Genomic DNA, 17,925 nt, shown 5'->3' on the forward strand with positions numbered 1-17,925 from the left:
TATGTGAACCATGAATTTCCAGATAAAAGGCAGAGGAACTAGAGATCAAATTGCCAACATCCACTGGATCATTGAAAAGGTAAGGGAGTTCCAGAAAAACATCTATTTCTGCTTTATTGACTGTGCCAAAGCCTTTGACTATGTGGATCACAACAAACTGTGGAAAATTCTTCAAGAGGTGGGAATACCAGAACACCTGACCTGCCTCCTGAGATCTGTATACAGGTCAAGAGGCAACATTTAGAACTGGACATGGAACAACAGACTGGTTCCAAATGGGAAAGGAGTATGTCAAGACTGTATATTGTCACCCTGCTTATTTAACTTATATGCAGAGTACATCATGAGAAACACTGGGCTGGAAGAAGCACAACCTGGAAAGAAGATTGCTGGGAGAAATATCAATAATCTCAGATATTCAGTGACATAAGATTATGACAGAATGTGAAGAACTAAAGACCCTCTTGATGGAAGTGAAAAAGTTGGCTTAAAACTCAACATTCAGAAAACTAAGATTATGGCATCCAATCCCATCACTTCATGGCAAATAGAAGGGGAAACAGTGGAAACAGTGACAGACTATTTTCTTGGGCTCCAATATCAGTACAGATGGTGACTGCAGCCATTAAATTAAAAGATGCTTGCTCCTTGGAAGAAAAACTATGACCAAACTAGACAGCATATTAAAAAGCAAAGGTATTCCTTTGCCAAAAAAGTCCGTCTAGTCAAAGCTATAGTTTTTCCAGTAGTCATGTGTGGATGTGAAAGTTGGACTATAAAGAACCTGAGCACTGAAGAGTCAATGCTTTTGAACTGTGGTGTTGGAGAAGACTCTTGAGAGTCCCTTGGACTGCAAGGAGATCCATCCACTCAATCCTAAGGGAAATCAGTCCTGAATATTCACTGGAAGGACTGACATTGAAGCTGAAGCTCCAATACTTTAACCACATGATGCGAAGAACTGACTCATTGGAAAAGGTCCTGATGCTGGGAAAGATTGAAAGCAGGAGAATAAGGGGATGACAGAGGATGAAATGGTTGGACGTCATCACTGACACTATGGACACGAGTTTGCATAAGCTTTATTAATTGGTGATGGACAGAGAGGCCTGGCATGCTGCAGTCCATGGGATCACAAACAGTCAGACATGACTTAGCTACTGAACTGAACTGATAACCCTTTTTCCTTACATAAGAAGCATTCACCAAAAAAAGATATGGGATTGTTTAAGAAAATCCACAAAACAATAATAATGTTCATATATTTCCCTCTGGAAGGAGTAAAGCAGTTATCATAAAAATATGATTAGTTTACATGTGCTTTTGATTAGTGTGAATAGGAGATTTGTCATAATAACAGGACTTTAAAGAACTTTGTTTCGATTTTGACTCAAATGTAAAATACTTGGCTCTGTATCTTCTATTAATCTAAGTATGCAATGAAGGAAATAATCCAATAAATAACAAGCCTCTGATTTTGATGTAACAGGCTTAAGGTAGAAAGTCCAATTAAGAATTGTCCTCCACCTAATTAGAAATACACCTGGATGGAGACAGAGCCCTTTCAAGCAGGTTAATAACAGAAGGGTCATGGGACGCTGTATTCTTTTTTGTTAGAGGATGTGGTAAGATTCATGTCAAGTGTAATCATTTTTCCTGTAAAATTAAGGCAAGTAATAAAAAAAGAAGTATATAGTGTTACTAAGTCATAATGCATCCCCTTGTTTGAAAGCAGTTTGGGATTTCTGTGGTATTGTTATGGGTTGCCTTTTTTCTCTTTTGCTTGTGCCATCATACAGTGTTTGGACCTGTCCCAGACGTATCTGTTCTGTGCCATCTGTGTATCTTATTGCCACGTACCATGTGTCTTTGTGAAAGTCATTAGTATAAATATTGAATAAGACTATACTCACTACATGTGCTTATATGCTTAGAGGCTTTTAGCACATAGATACTAAATACAAACATCTGAACTTTGGTTATAGTAACTTACCAAATTATAAACCCATGAAATTATATTATCTCATAGTGTATGGTTCTTCATTTCACACACACACATATACCACCACCACTACCAGCAGTACCCAAAGGTGTAAAAAAGTAAAACTAACCCTTGTACTCAAAGTTCCATATTTCCAAGAGTGTTAATTCTGTTACAAGATTGAGGAAACAATTTGAAACTCAACATGAAGACTTGTCATTTTCATTACATAAAATCTCTCACCTTGAGGCTACTAAGTGAGGAAAGAATTCCCTGCTGTATGAAGTATAGAGGAAGATCAAGTAAAAAATAATAATTGCATAAGAAGCCTTTATTATTTTCATAAAACATTACTCTATTCGAATAGTCCAGTTATAGGAAATTAAAAGATTAATTATAAAAGATGACACTGATTAATTAATCCCAGACAATGTCATGAAGTATTTTGAAAGTTAAATATTTCCAACTTCACCATCAGAATTGTTAGAAAAGATGTATTTTAAGTAAAGCAGTAAAATTTATATTAGAGAGGTACTATTCTCTCCCCCATAAAGATAATATAATTATAGGAGAATAAGAAGCAACTATGATGCTCAGTAATTCCTATTACTAGAACTATAAAACTATGATCCTTAGTAATTCAAGAATAAACTGATTATGATCAGTACCAGGTGGAATTTGTGGAAAAGGCAAAGGTAAAAACATTAGAGTTTTATTTATAGTATAGACTACATAGTATTTTAGTAATTGATTGGATAAGAGTAGAGAAGCAAGGAATGAAAGTCGCTCAGTCGTGTCTGACTCTTTGCAACCCCATGGACTGTACAGTCCATGGAATTCTCTAGGCCAGAATACTGGAGTGGGTAGCCTATCCCTTCTCCAGAGATCTTCCCAAACCAAGGATTGAACTCAGGTCTCCCACATTGCAGGGAGATTCTTTACCAGATGAACCACAAGGTAAACCCAAAATACTGGAGTGGGTAGCATATCCCTTTTCCAGCAGATTACCTGACACAGGAATTGAACCAGGGTCTCCTGCATGACAGGAGGATTCTTTACCAACTGAGCTATCAGAGAAGCCTGAGAAGTAAGGAAATGAGGTTCAAAAGGTTGAAGATTTTTAGATCTTCTTAAGAGATTAGAGAAATGATACTATCATTTGCTAAGCCAGGTAACACTGAGAGGATAGCAATATTATAGGATGAGGTGAGGAGCTTAAAATTGCATATAACAATTTGAAGGGCCTATAAGGCAACTGCATGAATAAATATTTTGAGTATTTAAGGACATTGTTCTAGAATTCCAATGAGATCAGTGATGGAGTGAGAGTTAGTATAAGTGGTACTTTTAATGAGTTGTCCACGGAAATTTTGTGGAAAAAGAAGACAGCATTAAAATAACAAAAACTTAGTTCAGTTGTTACTCAGTCATGTCCGACTCTTTGCCACCCCATGGACTGCAGCATGCCAGGCTTCCCTGTCCATAACCAATTCCTGGAGCTTACTCAAACTCATGTCCATTGAGTCAGTGATCCCATCCAATGATCCCATCCTCTATCGTCACCTTCTCCTCCTGCTGTCAATCTTTCCGAGCATTAGGGTCTTTTCCAATGAGTCAGTTCTACCCATAAGGTGGCCAAAGTATTGCGGTATCAGCTTCAGCATTCCAATGAATATTCAGGACTGATTTCTTTTAGGATGGACTGGTTTGAGCTCCTTGCAGTCTAAGGGACTCTCAAAAGTCTTCTTCAACACCACAGTTCCAAAGCATTAATTTTTTGGTGTTCAGCTTTCTTTATAGTCCAACTCTCACATCCATACATGACTACAGGAAAAACTATAGCCTTGACTAGCTCTGTGTTTTGATATACTATGTAGGTTGGTCATTGCTTATCTTCAAAGGAGCAAGTGCCTTTTAATTTCATGGCTGCAATCACCATCTGCAGTGATTTTGGAGCCCAAGAAAATAAAATCAGCCACTGTTTCCGCTGTTTCCCCATCTATCTGCCATGAAGTGATGGGACCAGATGCCATGAGCCTAGTTTTTTGCATGTTGAGCTTTAAGTCAACATTTTCACTCTCCTCTTTCACTTTCATCAAGAGGCTCTTTAGTTCTTCTTTGTTTTCTGCCATAAGAGTGATGCCATCTGCATATCTGAGATTAATGATATTTCTCCCGGCGATCTTGATTCCAGCCCAGCGTTTCTCATGATGTACTCTGTATACAAGTTAAACAAGCAGGGTGGCAATATACAGCCTTGACACACTCCTTTTCCTATTTGGAACCAGTCTGTTGTTCCATGTCCAGTTCTAACTGTTGCTTCCTGACCTGCATACAGATTTCTCAGGAAGCAGTTCAGGTGGTCTGGTATTCCCATCTCTTTCAGAATTTTCCAGTTTATTATGATCAGCACAGTCAAAGGCTTTGGCATAGTCAATAAAGCAGAAATAGATGTTTTTCTGGAACTCTCTTGCTTTTTCAATGATCCATCGGATGTTGGCAATTTGATCTCTGGTTCCTCTGCCTTTTCTAAATCCATCTTGAACATCTGGAAGTTCACGGTTCACATATTGCTGAAGCCTGGCTTGAAGAGTTTTGAACTTTACTAGCATGTGAGATGAGTTCAATTTTGCAGTAGTTTGAGCATTCTTTGGCATTGCCTTTGTTTAGACTATAATCTATAAAAACATTGAATTACTATGTTGTAAACCTGCAATTAATGCATTTTATAATATTGTAAAATAAACTGAGACAACAACAAGAGCACAACAGAAACTGTTATCTGCTGAAGTATATGATTTCTGAACACAGAGTGTGAGGTCTATTCATGGTGGTGGATTTCAAGTTTGATTCCTAATTTCACAGGATCTCTTATTTAAAAGCTTAAACATTGGGAGGATGTGAGACCCTAAAATTCAGGGTAAGGTTATAAGGGATGTATCAGTTGAAGCTGGAGACAATAAAACCCTAAACTTTGCTTCTAGAATGACCCCTTCCTTTCCTGTTTGAAAAGGTTTGTTTCCCCTTCCCTGTATTAATAGAATCTGTAGTGGTTGCCTTGCAAGGAACTGTTGATACTAGTAAGACTATTACCTATCATATCTCAGTGCTTCTCGATGTATAATAAAACTCAAGTTGCCAACTGTCATCATAGAGTGAATTACAAAATATGGCTTGTGAGATGGTGCAGTGCATGCCAAAAGAATCACAAAATTTTCACCAAATTATGTTTTAAAAATATAGGGAATATATGTAAGATTTCATCTTAAGAGTCAGTGTTCAGAGCAGAAGAAACAGAAAGGTGTAGTCATCCTATGAAATATGAAATAACAGATTTTCCTGTTATGTTTTTAGAGAGATGACTCCAATAGCTCGGACAAATGGAATGCTGAAACAAATTTATCACATAAGATCTGCTTTCAGCCTAATCATTTTCCTAGAAAGTATCCATGAATCCATCCATTCCACAAGGAAAATCCACAAAAGAGAGGAGTGACAGCATCCAAGATGAGTTCTACTGTGACTCTTCTCCAGTGATCAGCTAAACTTCTAATGTCAAACTCAGCTTCCTGAATTTAGTGGCCATGATGCAGTTTTGAGCTCTGTCTAAAGCATCTTTAGTCTTTATGCCTAGCTGCCTGGGAAGCTCTGTGATAAATTTCAGTAGATGGCATTTTAAATAAGTTTATACACAGTGCATAGTTGCTTTTATTGGAAGCCTAACTCTGCTACAAATTCTTGCCATAGACATAGGGAATATTTTAATTTTAATTTACACCTTCACACTTCACACCATTTTCAGTCACATCTTATATTCAAAAAGTTTCTTATAGGTACCTAAAAATTTGTTTTAATATAGAAATCCATTCTTATCTTGTTAATTACATATACCTTAAATTTGATAACTTGATTTTTATTTTTTTCTGTAATTGACTTCCAGTGTTTTCATTTTCTAGTTCCTATTACCATTCTAATAATTGGATATATATTATTAATGAAGACTATCAATTAACAGTTACCCTTATATATTTGTGGGGTTTTTAATGTATCAAAGTTGCAGATAATTTTTATTTTACACATGCATTTCTTTATCTTATTATATTTATTATATCCCTGTTATTTAAGGCACTAAACTATGTGATACTTTATTTTTCTCTCTCTGTATCATTAACTTATCAGTCCTTCTTATTAATATATCAAAGCCTCATTCTAGACTGGAATCCAAATAAGGACAATTATATTGCAATTAAAATATATATCCACTATATATTGGAATATATATATATATCCACTATATATATTGCAATATATATATATATATATATATATATATCCACTATATATATTGCAATATATATAAATATATTCCAATGTCAAAGAGAAATTCCATTTGAATTGCATAAACAGTAAAAGAATTGATTGATAGCTTTACTTTAAAACTCTGGGGATAGAGGGAAATCACTATGATTAATTCCAAAGGGAATAAAATCTGAGAAGTTATTAAGAAGTAACATATACTTCTAAGTTTAACAATAAACTAGTTCAACTTGGACTGATTCTTTGATATTTATGCAAATGAATTTCTTATTAAAACTTACAACTGTTTTAAGTTACCGTGATTCATTTCTAAATAAGTCTTCATATTTTCTTCTTTGATTAAATTCATCATTCAAGGCAGTCATCAGGACATCGCAAAAATTATCTTTTGAAACAATAAGAATGATTGTTTTGTTTTAATCTTTGAACATGATTTTTTTTCCAAATGTAGAGGCAAAGTTCTTTAAATAGGTAGAGAAAAATGTAGTAGGGCATTGTGTTTTATTGTAACAAAGAACTGGTATTGCAATCTGTGACAAACTCTGGTGTATTATTTTCTAAGGCTTTTTAAGCTCTACACTCACACCAATTCTCCTGACTCAGGGGCTTGGTGTCAGTCCTGGATTGTGTTTTGATGTTTTTGCAAATCAACAATTGAGTTCAATTTTAAGCAGTCAAAACAGACATTTGTCATTGTGTTTGCATCTGATTTCCTGTGGCACCCTGCCCACTTTATCATGCAAGGTGGGGAATTGCTGGCTAAGCAAGAGGGACCAACGCAAGCTGTTGAGACCCAGCAAGAAGCATGTCACATGTAATTACCATAATTTATAAGGATCACTCCAGTCTCACTGGTGGTGTTGCTGCACACCAATTGGACTATGCTAGAGTGTTTAAGTAAATATTTGCACGCAAGCTGAAGCTGTTGAGAATTTCTGCTTCAGCTAGAGCCCCTTTCTGATGAAATATTCAGTACATGAAATGTCTCCAGTGGTGCAGAGTGGTGGGTTTTCTCTCTGATTTGATTAGCAGTGATGATTCTTTCATGAACTGTGAATGTCTTTCTAGATTACCATCATCCAGGTTCTTTGGTCTTGTCACGAAAGAAGAGGACTAGAGGGACTATTGCTTATGAACATGTTAAAAGCATGCCTTTAACAATCTATGAAGTGTTTCAAAATGAGATTTTTAAAGATCACTCAAATAAGTTCAAATATATTCCTTTCTAATCAATAACTTGCTGTTCAAATCTGAAATCTAATGGTGTATTAAAAGCTATATATGACAAACCCACAGCAAACATTATCCTCAATGGTGAAAAATTGAAAGCATTTCCTCTAAAGTCAGGAACAAGACAAGGGTGCCCACTTTCACCATTACTATTCAACATAGTTTTGGAAGTTTTGGCCACAGCAATCAGAGCAGAAAAAGAAATAAAAGGAATCCAAATTGGAAAAGAAGTAAAACTCTCACTATTTGCAGATGACATGATCCTCTACATAGAAAACCCTAAAGATTCCACCAGAAAATTAACTAGAAATAATCAATGACTATAGTAAAGTTGCAGGATATAAAATCAACACACAGAAATCCCTTGCATTCCTATACACTAATAATGAGAAAACAGAAAGAGAAATTAAGGAAACAGTTCCATTCACCATTGCAACGGAAAGAATAAAATACTTAGGAATATATCTACCTAAAGAAACTAAAGACCTATATATAGAAAACTATAAAACACTGGTGAAAGAAATCAAAGAGGACACTAATAGATGGAGAAATATACCATGTTGATGGATTGGAAGAATCAATATAGTGAAAATGAGTATACTACCCAAAGCAATTTATAGATTCAACGCAATCCCTATCAAGCTACCAACAGTATTCTTCACAGAGCTAGAACAAATAATTTCACAATTTGTATGGAAATACAAAAAACCTCGAATAGCCAAAGCGATCTTGAGAAAGAAGAATGGAACTGGAGGAATCAACCTACCTGACTTCAGGCTCTACTACAAAGCCACAGTCATCAAGACAGTATGGTACTGGCACAAAGACAGAAATATTGATCAATGAAATAAAATAGAAAGCCCAGAGATAAATCCACGCACATATGGACACCTTATCTTTAACAAAGGAGGCAAGAATATACAATGGATTAAAGACAATCTCTTTAACAAGTGGTGCTGGGAAATCTGGTCAACCACTTGTAAAAGAATGAAACTGGACCACTTTCTAACACCATACACAAAAATAAACTCAAAATGGATTAAAGATCTAAATGTAAGACCAGAAACTATAAAACTCCTAGAGGAGAACATAGGCAAAACACTCTCCGACATACATCACAGCAGGATCCTCTATGACCCACCTCCCAGAATATTGGAAATAAAAGCAAAAATAAACAAATGGGACCTAATTAACCTTAAAAGCTTCTGCACATCAAAGGAAACTATTAGCAAGGTGAAAAGACAGCCTTCAGAATGGGAGAAAATAATAGGAAATGAAGCAACCGACAAACAACTAATCTCAAAAATATACAAGCAACTCCTACAGCTCAACTCCAGAAAAATAAACGACCCAATCAAAAAATGGGCCAAAGAACTAAATAGACATTTCTCCAAAGAAGACATACAGATGGCTAACAAACACATGAAAAGATGCTCAACATCACTCATTATCAGAGAAATGCAAATCAAAACCACTATGAGGTATCATTTCACACCAGTCAGAATGGCTGCGATCCAAAAGTCTACAAATAATAAATGCTGGAGAGGGTGTGGAGAAAAGGGAACCCTCTTACACTGTTGGTGGGAATGCAAACTAGTACAGCCACTATGGAGAACAGTGTGGAGATTCCTTAAAAAACTGGAAATAGAACTGCATTATGATCCAGCAATCCCACTGCTGGGCATACACACTGAGGAAACCAGAAAGGAAAGAGACACGTGTACCCCAATGTTCATCGCAGCACTGTTTATAATAGCCAAGACATGGAAGCAACCTAGATGTCCATCAGCAGATGAATGGATAAGAAAGCTGTGGTACATATACACAATAGAGTATTACTCAGCCATTAAAAAGAATACATTTGAATCAGTTCTAATGAGGTGGATGAAACTGGAGCCTATTATACAGAGTGAACTAAGCCAGAAGGAAAAACATAAATACAGTATACTAACTCATATATATGGAATTTAGAAAGATGGTAACAATAACCCGGTGTACGAGACAGCAAAAGAGACACTGATGTACAGAACAGTCTTATGGACTCTGTGGGAGAGGGAGAGGGTGGGAAGATTTGGGAGAATGGCAATGAAACATGTAAAATATCGTGTGGGAAACGAGTTGCCAGTCCAGGTTCAATGCACGATGCTGGATGCTTGGGGCTGGTGCACTGGGACGGCCCAGAGGGATGGTATGGGGAGGGAGGAGGAGGAGGGTTCGGGATGGGGAACACATGTATACCTGTGGCGGATTCATTTTGATATTTGGCAAAACTAATACAATTATGTAAAGTTTAAAAATAAAATAAAATTAGAAAATAAATAAATAAAAAAAATAAAATAAAATAAAATAGAAGTACATAGCAACTCAAGATTTAGAAATGATACAAATTAGACATTGGTATCGGAGAAGGTGATGGCACCCCACTCCAGTACTCTTGCCTGGAAAATCCCGTGGATGGAGGAGCCTGGTAGGCTTCAGTCCACGGGGTTGCTACGAGTCAGACATGACTGAGCGACTTCACTTTCACTTTTCACTTTCATGCATTGGAGAGGGAAATGGCAACCCACTCCAGCGTTCTTGCCTGGAGAATCCCAGGGACAGAGGAGCCTGGTGGGCTGCCATCTATGGGGTCGCACAGAGTTGGACATGCCTGAAGCGACTTAGCAGCAGCAGCAGCAGCAGCAGACATTGGTATAATTTCATTTAATGGATGGGTAGTCATTAAATATTACATAATTCTAAAAAAGATATATATTTATTTCATCAAGTTTTGTGCATTTTAGTGATTTGTTCTTGCAATTTAAGGATCATCCAAAATATCCAAAAATTTTTTTAAATTATAAAAAGGCTTAGCAAATTCATTAATTAATTGAGATCATGAGTATTTGAAATAAAATATTCTGAATCAATATAAAACAAATGATTTTTCATCACCCATAAGAAACCTCTAAACTCTATTTTTTTGTGTGAATGAGTATATATATATAAATATAAATCATAAATATACATATATATATAAACTCTATATGATATATAAATGCCTATTATATACATATATATATATTTTATTTATTTTTAATGTAGGAAAGCAAGTATATAAAGCATTAACATGCAAAATCATTTTTTGTTCAATTTATTTGTGCCCCATAAAGCTGAAACTCCAGTACTTTGGCCACCTCATGGGAAGAGTTGAGTCATGGAAAAGACTCTGATGCTGGGAGGGATTGGGGGCAAGAGGAGAAGGGGACGACAGAGGATGAGATGGCTGGATGGCATCACTGACTTGATGGACGTAAGTCTCAGTGAACTCCAGGAGTTGTACAGGGAGGCCTAGCGTGCTGCGATTCATGGGGTTGCAAAGAGTCGGACACGACTGAGCAACTCATCTGATCTGATCTGATCTGAATAAGGGGCTTTCCAGGTGATACAGTGGTAAGTGATAAAGTGAAATTTGCCTGCCAATGCAGGAGATGAGGGTTCGATCTCTGTGTGGGGAAGATCACCCAGCAAAGGAAATGGCAACCCACTCTAGTATTCTTACATGAAAAATCCCATAGACAGAGGAGCCTAGCAGGCTACAGTCCATGGGGTCACAAAGAGTAAGACGCAACTGGACAACTGAGCAGCAGCATCACCCACATATAAATAAGATCTCATTTCTTTAGTTAATGGGAGAATATTCTCACTAAACTTAAGAGATGTGATAAGTCCCCAAATTTTTTGAAAATTTAATTCAACCTAAATTTTATACATTTTTTATTTTTAAAGTAAAAGATTGCCAAAGAGAGGAGTATCTGTGAATTATTTTAATTCCATTATTTAAATTATTTATTTATATCATTCTAAATTATTTCTTTAACACATTATCTCTTTTATGAATATTTCCCCTAGCATAGTAAACAGGGGGTTGTATACATTATGTATGTAAGACTGGGTACTAAGTTACTAAATGCACTTAAATATCTTTATATTTGTAAAATATGTAATTATTGCAGTTATGTTCCAATTTCAAAGGGTTCTAAAAATGACTTCTTTGCCATATCTTGTAAGTATTTAGAAATCTAAACTAATGTAGATCATTTAATTAAAATGCACCATCCTTCTAAAGTCTCTGCTCTATCATTTTATGAATTATTCTCAAATCTTAACTATATAAACCTCGTGCCATACTTATTCATATTAATTTAGCTTGTGCTTTATGAACGCATTTTTATAGTAATAAATTTAAATATCTTAACGTTAGGTTATCTCTGTAGAGACCCAGAGATCCTCTACATGAAGACAATTCTAAAGACCTGCTTTAACTGATAGTAAGTGGTAATAATTAACTGCTTGGAGATAATTCTGGAAATACTGTTAATATAGTTTTTAAAACATAATTTAGTTATTTAAATAATAATTAAGAAACATGTGGTTTAGTAACTTTGAAACACACATAATCAAATTTGTAGTACCTTCATTAATTGAAGTGGCTTCCCATGTGGCACAGTGGTAAAAATCCACCTGCAAGAGATTCAGGTTTGATCCCTGGGTCAAGAAGATCCCCTGAAGGAGGGAATGGCAACCCACTCCTGTATTCTTGCCTGGAAAATTCCATGGACAAAGAGCTTGGTGGGCTATAGTCCAGTGATCACAAAGAGTTGGATACAACTGAGCTACTGAGCACAGCACAATAATTGACATATCTTTGTCTCTTTGAAAAAAATTCATTATACCTGGATTATGTTTTGTTTTTTTTTTTTTCAAATAAAAAAGCACATTTTATAAGGTTGTCAAGACTTACTTAGGACCATTAATACTGCCTTGGAAAAACTATGAAGAATACTCATGGGGCATGAGTGAAGATCATACACAGATTATTCAAATTTTATAAATTTAAAATAAATATTTGAATTTGATTAAGCCACAAAGTGTATATGCAAGTATTAGTTTTCTATTCCTGTCATAGAAAATTTATTATCTCAGAATACTATAAGGTAGAAGTCCATGGGTACATGGCTTATTTCTCTGCACTGCATCTCACAGGCTGAAATCAAGGAACCAGTTGCTAGGATTCTTTCCAGAAGTCTCCAGGAGAGAATCCTTCCAGGTCCATTCAAGGTTTTGACAGAGTTCAGTTCCATGCAGTTATAAAACTAGGGTTACCTTTCTGGCCAGGGATCACAGTCACCTTCTACAGGCCTCCCATTATTACCTGGCCTATGATCCTTTTCATCTTCAAAACCAGCAACAGTGGGTCAAGCTCTTTTCACACTTTGTCTGAAACCTCCCTTTGTCTCATTTCCCATACCCCTAGTCAGAGAAAGTTCTCAGATTTAAGATTTAGGAGATTAGATTGTGTCAACCTGGATAATCCAAAATAAAGTCACTATTTTAAGATCCATAATATTAATTACAATTGCAAAGCCCCTTCTGTCATATAACATAAAATATTCATAGGTTCCAAGAATGAGAATACAGTACCTTTTGGGGAGGCCATTCTTTCTGCCAGAGATAAAGAACATAAAGATTTGTTTTCCATGTGTGTTTGTAGTGATTTGTTGATAAATATTGAAAAACTGGTTCTCCTATTAGGAGAAAAAGAACTCTTTGATTTCCTTTATTTGTCTGTTTCTGTGATGTAAATAATCATAACATGGCAGATTTAAAGCTTTTCATGTGAATTTCAACAACTCACAAAATTCTGAAAATTTAACCCTGCTCTTATGAGTTGTTATGACTTATCTCCAAAACAGCACTTTGTATATATAGAATTTATCAAATAAAATTCCAAAGTGTAATATAACAAAATGAAGATTAGAGTAATAATAGTAGTAAAATGATGACATGATACATGTTCTTTACCCAAACATGTCAAAATAAAACTTAAATAAAAAGAGAACACATTTCCTATATTAATCTTTTTAATGCTAGTAAAAATGTGCATTCTAGCTAAAAAGTTGAAAATCATAACATAGACTATTTATTTCTAGCAAAACTTGAGATTAAAGAGACTATCTTTATTTTGTATAATGTCTCTATTATATATTATGAATAATTGCTGAATGCCATTAGAAGGACACACATGAAATGAGGGATACACATGCATATAGCACATATTTTCTAAAAAAAAAAGTGCTCATTTGCCATTAAAATACACAATAAATAAATAACATTCCAGATCTATTTTTTTTTTAATTTTATTTGTTAAATATCAAAATGAATCCACCACAGGTATACATGTGTTCCCCATCCTGAACCCTCCTCCCTCCTCCCTCCCCATACCATCCCTCTGGGTCGTCCCAGTGCACCAGCCCCAAGCATCCAGCATCGTGCATTGAACCTGGACTGGCATCTCGTTTCATACATGACATTTCACATGTTTCAATGCCATTCTCCCAAATCTTCCCACCCTCTCCCTCTCCCACAGAGTCCATAAGCCTGTTCTGTACATCAGTGTCTCTTTTGCTGTCTTGTATACAGGGTTATCGTTACCATCTTTCTAAATTCCATATATATGCGTTAGTATACTGTATTGGTGTTTTTCCTTCTGGCTTAAGAGTGATCTATTTGTTTTTAAAATGTAACATTCCAGGTTAACTTGATAATCAGTTACTTAAACTGACAAATGAGTGAGTTCTCAAATGAATTTAGGTAATATGGAATAAGAAGTACAAAGTTTTCCTTATCTGCTATCAAATAAGTTTGCCTATAAAGAAGAACCCAATTCATGTTAAAGCAAACAAATTGACAAAGTTGTTCTAAACACTCTGGAACCAGTTTTCCTATCATATCTGTGCTACAAAAACTATTTCAACATTTTCATTGCAACATAGCAAGCTCTTTATATAGAGCTGGTCCTGGATGTGTCACATTTTGTGTTGTCTGTTTTACTTCTAATTACTAATAAAATTAATAGGTTACAAAATATATTCATTCAAAATTTTAAAATTTCTAATGAGCTATTTACAATGTACTGAAAAAAGCACTTAGTGATTCAAACGAATTTTATTGATAAGGGAACAAAAAAGAAACTTAGTTGTTTCACAGATGTCTTTTATTTTAAAATAGCATCTGTAGATGATTTGGTAGTTAAATGGTTACTTGCTCTAAATAGACTACAAGGTATTTTCAAGCTTATTGGGTACCAATTATTCTTATTTTTATAGTCATTTTTGTGTGTTTGTATGCTGATTTCTCTCTGTGCTGTGCTTAGTCACTCAATTATGTCCAACTCTTTGCAACCGCATGGATTGTAGCCCACCAGGCTCATCTGTCCATGGGATTCTCCAGGCAAGAATACTGGAGTGGGTCGCCATGCCCTTCCTCAGGGGATTTTCCCAACCCACAGATCAAACCCAGTTCTCCAGCATTGTGGGCAGATTCTTTACCATCTGAGTCATCAAGGGTGCCATTTTGATTTTCCCTCTAGTGAGTGCATACAGCTATTAGCAGCTATGTGAAATAAATTCAATAGGCCACATTTGATTGCAATCATGAACTTATTATTCCCTCAAAGTATTTTTGGATGAGTGATCTAAATGACAGTTTCAAAGAATGTATTTCTTTGCCATATTGACTTAATAGCTGATAAATGGTTATTTTGTCATTCTACAGTCAACAACAACAAGAATATAAGAATATGATGAAAGCCAAAATTGACATTCTACATGTGACAAATTCTACCTGTACATGTCATGAGAAATTAAGCTTTGGGGATCATTTTTCTTTAAGTATTATAATTAGTATGTCTAAGTACAATCAGTCAAATTCTCCTAGGATTTGATTTCCTATGATTTCCTACTGGAGAGAGGGACTCTGGTGATTTGGGATGATACATTAGCTTGGTGGAGTTAATGCAGCATCCTAGTGTGCTTAACTCACTCCCAGGGTGTAATTTTGGCCCTAGAAAAATTGTTTCACTATATTCTAACATTATATTCAATCCACAGTTGACAAAATGATAACATAGTTATTATAATAGTATTCCACTGCTCACAAATTTAAACAGATTCATGGAATATATAGACAAATATTCAAATTGAAATTTAAGTGATGAAAACTATGTGTAAAATGAAAAATACAGATTGGTTTAAAAAGAGACTTAGATATTATATAAGAAGATATTAGAGAACTTGAACACATAGAAACAAAAGAATCCAAAATGAAATACAGAGAGAGAAACATAGAATTTAAAAAATGTAGAAAGATCACTGAGCTTTGGGACAACATCAAGCAGCTTTTTATGCATACAATTGTTATCCCTAAAAGAAAACAAAAGGATATCAGAAGAATATTTGAATGATAATGGATGAATAGTTTCCAAATTAGATGGAAAATATAGTAACACAGATCCAAAAGCTCAGTAATCCTAAACAAGATAAATGTAAATAAAGAAATAAATAAACTAATGCACACATATTCAAATAGTACAAAACCAGCTATTAAGAGAAAATCTTTAATGGAGTCAAAATAGAAAGCAGTTAGATATAAGGAATCAAAATAATTATGACACACATTTCTGTCCAGAAATACAGAAGGAAGAGGATCTTTAATGTACTGCTACAAACCTGAAATAAAATGTCAATCTAGAATTCCATTACCATAGAAAATATCTTTCAAAAATGTACATTAAATAAAAATGATTTAGACAAGTGAAAAGGAAAATAATATATTGGAAGAAGCCTGCACTATAAGAGATGTTCAAGTAAGCTCTTCAGACATAGAAAAAGTACACCAGGTGGAAATACAGGTTTCTACAAAAGAATGAAGGACACAAAAATGGTAAGTAATATGTACCATATATTAATATAATAATATAATATATGATATACATATTATATAGTTGATTTTATTATTTAATATTTTCAATTATAATTGACTGCTAAAACAAATAGATAATAATGTATTTTGGAGTTCACAGTATATGTATAAATAAGATATATGGCAAAATGTCCTAAAGGCTGGAAAGGAAATGCAATTATACTTTTTTTTCTTAATGTACATTCATTGTGATAAATGTAAATTTGATTAAAATTAAATTTTGATAAGTGAAAATAATAAAATATAATTATTAAATTATTAAATTAATTCAAAATTCTATTAAGATTTAAAAATGAAAGCAAATGGTGGGACCAAAAAGCAAGACCATACACTTAAAACTAACTATATACATAATTACACAAATAACAAGTGAGGATGATATATATGTTCACTATTGTGATTGTGTTGGCTTTTCATAATTGTATCAATATGTCAAATATATCAAATTGTATGCTAAAAATAAGTGTGATTTATTGTATGTAATTTAGAGCTCAGTAACAAAGTAAACTAAATCCTTTTTCAAACATACAAATACTGGAAGAAGTCAATAAAGCAGTCTTTAAACAAGAAATGTTGAATAAAATTCTTCAACCAAAGGGAAAAAGATACCAGATGTAAATGTGAATATATACAAAGGATTTAAAAGTACCAGGAATAGTAACTATTTTAGTAAATATAAAGTACATTTTTAGTATTAAATTTACCTTTAAAATTGATTCCTAAAGAAAAAACTGATAAAAAATAAATTTGGGAAAATAAACTTTATCAAAAATATTGTCGATTACAGCACTTTCAAAAAATTTGACTTAATTGGGTTCTGCTGAAAAGCCTCAAATCAATTACTTTAGTCACAACTTTAGAAAATAATAAAAAAAGAAAACTAAAATGAACTATTTCCCCCCCACAATCCCCGATCTTTATTTGTTCACTTTCCAATATTTGCTGAGCAACATGGTAAGCAGAATTCACCGGTGTTATTCCCTGTATAGCACATGCCTCTTTGAGTGTGGGTGGAATACATGGCTGTTCTGGACAGTAGAATATGGAAAAGAGAAGAAATTTTCAGATCTAATGCAAATCTCAAGTCCATTGAGTCTGAGTTAGTGAAAGGTGAAATAATCCTGATGGGCTTGACTTTAATCAAGTGAAAATCATAAGAGAGACAGGGTTCAGCTGGACTTAAAGGACCCAACCATGAGAAAATGAATTCTGCCAACAACCTTAATGTAACTGGAAGTCAATAATTCCCTAGTTGAAACGCTGGATGAAAACATTGATTTCAGCATTGTCAGACTCTGAGCTAAAAATTCAGTTAAGGCTAGAGTTCTGATCTTCAAAAACTGAGATAATAAATGAATGTTGTCTAAGCCAATAAGTGTTTTGATAATTTGTTGCACAGAAATAAGAAGTTATTATAAAGAAATTGCTCTGCTCTTTGCACTGTATCTAAAGATTATAAAAACAAAAATCATAAGAAAAAAAATGATATCATCTAAGGAGCATGTGGGGCTTTTCAGGTGGCACTAGTGGTAAAGATCCTACTTGCCAATGCAGAAGACATAAGAGACATGAGTTTGATCCCTGGATCAGGAAGA

Source organism: Bos mutus, chromosome 1 (genome assembly GCF_027580195.1).
Source record: "Bos mutus isolate GX-2022 chromosome 1, NWIPB_WYAK_1.1, whole genome shotgun sequence".
Lineage (NCBI taxonomy): Eukaryota > Metazoa > Chordata > Mammalia > Artiodactyla > Bovidae > Bos > Bos mutus.